At 27.5% G+C, this 5,803-nt stretch overlaps 1 protein-coding gene across 8 annotated transcripts in view; it reads right to left on the bottom strand.

The window, feature by feature from the left end:
• The window catches only part of LOC102676081 (protein N-terminal asparagine amidohydrolase), a 17,318-nt gene that overhangs the window by 3,260 nt on the left and 8,255 nt on the right, over positions 1-5,803 (bottom strand). The window contains exon 1 of one of the 8 annotated variants that reach the window (XM_006608539.2): positions 346-454. The exons of 5 other annotated variants lie outside the window; for them this stretch is intronic. The gene's annotated coding sequence lies outside the window, so the exon portion shown is untranslated. Of the gene's footprint in view, positions 1-76; positions 276-345; positions 455-5,803 lie in introns of those variants that run through there. 2 more of the 8 variants (XM_006608537.2, XM_006608538.2) reach the window with 2 other exon arrangements.

Below are 5,803 nucleotides of genomic sequence, written 5' to 3' on the forward strand. Positions count from 1 at the left end.
AAAGCGTTTTTTGATCCAACTGTTTGGTTATATATATAATATACCAGATATATATAATATACCATATATATAATACCAGAGTAATATTTTCACGTTTTTTTTTTAAATTTCGATGAATGCACAATATCTATACGAAAAGAAAAATCAATCGCGATTCAATTGTAAAATAGAAAATTCGAAAGAACATCGATCCGAAATTAAGCACACGACTACGACTAAGCATTCACGACAACGTTTCATTCAATCATCGCGGTTGCGGTTAGGATGAACTCATTAACAAATCGCGCTAATTATGGCCACTATTATCGGTTCAAGTGGCGATTGGTTGATCGGTGCGATCCATACTCTGGTAGTGGGATGGGTTAAAATCCCGTCGGGACCAATTGAAGTGGATGGTACCGATCAGATATCGAGTCGTCGTACCGCACCGCACCGCGTCAATGTCTTCCACCACTACAAACTCACCAATAACAAAATAACATGTTTGCTTCGTTATATACCTCCCCTTCCACTTTTCCTGTTTTAAAATCAAAATCTTTACGATTCAATTTTTCTTTTTTCTCATTTATCAATCGATTTGAAGCTGACAACTATCTAATAATCGTTACGTATCTAATAATCTACTATTGGTATTCCAAACTCACAATATTTTTTATCACAATTTAAAATATAATTCGAAACAAATAAATAAATTTGATTTAATAATGATTTTCAATTAATCAATAAACTTAACTAATTTATCTTCTTTTGATGAAAATTTTCCAATTATTCACTCTTTTTTACAAATGAAACATATATATCCTACAATATTAAAGATAATATCACTAATTATAGTGATATAATAACGAATGATAAAATTTAATTATTAGTACGAATCGTTGGTTAATTCGATAATATCTTTTCTATTTCTAATGGAATATATTCTTCGTTGAATCTCTATGAAAATCCAATATATACATATTTTTTTCGTTAGAATCAATAGTCTTTATCTTTCATTATTCTTTTCTTTGTTTTTTTTATTCGATTTTTCCGAAATTTGCTCACGATTCATCATCAATCGAAACAAAAAATTCATTTCGCCAAAATATAAAACAACAGTATATATATTTAAATATATATTATATTATATATATATGTGTATGTGTGTGTGTAGGATAATAATTAATAAAATAAAATTTATTACGATCTTTCGCATCTTTCATAAGAGTTAGAAGATTCATATGTTCGGACAAGTGGAAAATGAAAATCATATCGAAATATCAGAAGAAGGAAAAGAAGAAATAAATTAAAAATGAAAAAAAAAAGGGTCGAAAGAAAATAAAAAGATTTGAAAGAGAATAGAGATAAGAGATGAAAGGAAGAAAGAGAAATAAAGAGATGAAGAAAGAGACGAAGCGAAACATCTTGGTTGTTCGTGACCATAATCGGGAGAGGTTAGACGATTGGTTGGTTGGTTGGTTGGTTGGTTGGTTGGTTGGTTGGTCGGTCGGTCGGTTGTTTGATCGGCTAGCTGACTGCACAGATCGAGCCACACGGAAATCCACTTGAAAAGTAGCCATTACCTTAATTATTGGTCTTTCGTAGAGAGGCTATGTGCATTTTAGACCCAGAATGCGGTGCAACATTCGATGGTTTTTCAATGCTTCATAATCGACTAGAAATTCTTCACTAAGATATTTTGTTCAATTTATGCACGGTATTTATACATTCAATTTAAATTAAAAACAAATTAAAAGTGATCAAAAAAATGCAAAAGTAAATAAATATCACGTATCGATATCTACGTTTTACGGATCTATTTTAAAAGTATGATGAATAAAAATATAATAACATCATAAAAAATATTTACATACTAAGAAATTATATAGATATATAAAGATAAAAAGATAGAAGATAAAAAGAAAAAATAGAAATATAAAGATAAAAATAAATTAAATAATCGATATAATTAGTGTAAACAAAGATAATATTGAAAAAGTTCAGACAAAACGAAATAAAATTTTAATAAGATTTAAAAAAATTTTGCAAATCAACAAATTTCCTCGAATCAAACCTCTCTTATCATCGATATAATATATCCTTGCTCTTTTCCAAGACATACAATTTCGAAATATTGGCAGAAACTTCTTCATCTTTCTTTTTTATATAATATACCAATTACTCGCAAAATGCACGCAACTATGTAGTTATACTCGCGTTATATTACATATATATATGTATATATCCCTTATATGTATATATGTATATATACATGCGCGCACATGTGTAATTACATAGTTATTTACAATTATTTATTTAAATGTGCAAAGGATTACAGCTATTTTAACAATGCCCTTTTCCTCGAATTACTTTTTTCTCTGAAGCTAGTATTCCAATGATTCCAATGATTTTATTGAAAAACTTTGCCAAGTAAATATATAATGTGCACCATTTTGTTCCGAGCGAAACAAATATTTTTCATTCGAACATTTTTTTTCTTTCCACTTTTATTTTTTATCATTCAAATCATCTATCATTCAAATATTCTTCTAATCGAGATTCTTTTTGTCTCTACGAAAGCATAGTCTCATCAAAACATTTTAATTATTTTTTATATTATATTTTTTTCACAACAAACGATATCTTGTGGTTAAATCTATCGAAGAGAAAAAATTTTTCTACAACTCTCGAAATTAACGTATAATTAATCGATTTAATTAAATAATCAATTTTTATTTATCGTTAACAGCATTCTCATCGCATATAGATATATATCTCGTTAGATAATCTCGAATCTCGAAATAATATGACGATTTATAACTTTCGAGATTCACAAAACTTATATATTTGTATAATATTTGTTCCGCAATCTGTACCATAAGAGCATGAATGTGATATCTAATTTATCGAATTCGAAGATTGTGTAATATAAATATACCAAGTATTTTCTGATACGCAACTTCCAATATAATAAATACCAAATCTTCTTATTATTAATATCGCTTTTATCATTGAAAAATACAAATCATTTTGAGATAAATGACGCCATGTACGCCAAATGTTTTGAATCGCTCTTTTTGCGATCCGTCCTTCACCCGAAAGGATCAAGAATGAATATGTTAGAAATGCAGAGCAAGATATTTGCACAAAGTCTCGCAAATTCGTCAACAAATCGGTATAACGAAGAATTCAAAGAATTGTCGATGATCTCCTTAATCGAGATTCTGAGCTGATTATGATAAAAAGAGTTTTATAATAATATATATTTTCTTTTAACTCTTTTCTTGCATAAAGGACAAGCTGTTTTTGCAAAAAAGAGAATGCGAAACATTGCGAATGTGATTTAATGTGATTTAACCAGAAAACATTTCGAGAAAACAATGACTCTCGAGCAAAGAAGCTGCATTTGTATAGAATCTGAAAAGAAACGAGATATCTTAGATTCCAAAAGGCCAATTTAATTCAACGATGCCAATCTAATTGAAATTTGTCGCATTCGAGAAATATAAAAAAAAATAAAATAAAATATATCTTTTTTCCTATTTCATATTCCATAAAAATTGATCGAATATGTATACTTAAATGTTGTCAGGTAATGTTGTCGCAGATTTGACATATTATTAAATAAATGCATATTAGATTTTTAGATATATTTCCAATATATATTTTTTATTATAAAGAATTTATTTGTAAGATAAGATGTCACAAATATATGCGTTTATGCTTACTTTTATAATAACAAACTGCGTATTAACGCATTTAGGAGAATTGAAAGTTAAAAAAAAAAAAAAAAAAAGGGAAAAATTTAAAAAAAAAATAAATTTTCGTTATTTTATATATATTTTTTATTATAAGGAATTTATTTGTAAGATAAGATGTCACAAATATATGCGTTTATGCTTACTTTAATAATAACAAACTGCGTTTTAACGCATTTAGGGGAATTGAAAGTTAAAAAAAAAAAAACCGAAAAATTTAATATAAAAATATATTATCGTTATTTTATATATATTTTTTATTATAAGGAATTTATTTGTAAGATAAGATGTCACAAATATATGCGTTTATGCTTACTTTAATAATAACAAACTGCGTATTAACGCATTTAGGAGAATTGAAAGTTAAAAAAAAAAAAAAAAAAAGCGACAAATTTAATATAAAAATATATTATCGTTATTTTATATATATTAATTATTTATCTAAGAGAACATATACCATAATATACTATTTCAAGATCGGACAAGCGAGGACAGCGCGAAAGACCAATGGAAAATTTCACGCCGCCGTCGTCTCGTCGGTTCGATTGCACATGTCACGAGTAAAATGATAAATTATTATTACAAACGGGGAATTGTTTACGTGAAATAAGGAGGAAGCAAAACGAGAAATCAAGTAATGCAATCGAATCGCGTTCCGCGTGATAACGAGTTGAAAAAAAGAGGTCGATATTATTTAGCAATATGTTTTATTATTCATGGAATTGATTCTAATATCTAATTTGTGCTCCATAATAATTCGAAAATTGGACAGAAGAAAACTGAATATCTTAACTTTTTTTCTCTTTCTTGGGATTTAATAATTTAGTCCTAACCGGTTTCAACCGGTTCGATCGATCGATCAAAAAACACAAATCAAAAAGTATAACTTTCTCCTAATTCTATCTCTATCGATATTTTCGTAATTCCTTTATATATATCTATATCTTTGTCACGCGAATTAAGATTGATAATTATCTAAGATTTATCGAGAAAAGATAGGGAATATCGAATTTTTATTACCGAGAAATGTGAAATAGCACAATTAATCGCGATCCAATACACTATATATAATAATCAATAACGATAATTCCTTTATTCCTTCCTATCGGATTAGAGACATTTATTTTTCTTCGTTTGACCAAGATTATATCAACATACCCGTTTACGATATGTCCCTTTCTTATTCATTTCACCACACAGATTACGCAACAACAATTGCTACGATTCGCATTTACCACATATTATAGAATTTCCGATCAAACAAGATCATTTAAAATTCGTCCTATTCATTCTATTTATCACTATTAATATCGGAATATTTTTTACATTTGATCGCATTCTATTATATTTTAATATGTTTTATCGCTTCTTCTTTTATATACTATATATTTAATCATCAATATTATCGACTAAGTCACGTGAGTATCATATATATCATATCATAAAATTTCGTTACAGATAAACTATAGTTTTATCATTTTAACGATAGATTTCTCGATGGCAATTCAAATTCTCCTTCAATATATCATGTTATTTACTATGTTAGTACATATATACGTATACGAGTATATATAATCCAAAATAGAAAATTTATCAAAAAGGTTATCGACAGAAACCGAGCAAAGGACATACTAGCTCATCGATTTGCCTGTTTTTATACAAATGCGGTGGACATGAATAATTACTACTTACGATTCCAAGCGATTCTATGCGTTTGACTTTTTTCTCTTTTTTTTTTAGATTATAACGATGTTCGAGAAATAAACGACCGAATCGTTTTAAGATAAGATTAGTAGACACACAACGAGAGTATTTCAGTCCAAATAGAGAATTCATTACGAATCGAAAATATTCGAAAGAATATAAAAAAAATAAACTACGATCGTTTGAATGGAATCGAATTATTGATAAAATAATTGCACGATGTTACTTCTTTCCAATCTGATATATATATTTCGAGATATAGTTCTAAGATTATACGATACCAAATGATATAAGATAAGTCATTAAAAAAAAAAAAAAAAAAAAAAAAAAAAAAAAAAAAAAAAAAAAAAAAAAAAAAAAAA

This window comes from Apis dorsata, unplaced genomic scaffold, assembly GCF_000469605.1.
Source record: "Apis dorsata unplaced genomic scaffold, Apis dorsata 1.3 scaffold_39, whole genome shotgun sequence".
NCBI lineage: Eukaryota > Metazoa > Arthropoda > Insecta > Hymenoptera > Apidae > Apis > Apis dorsata.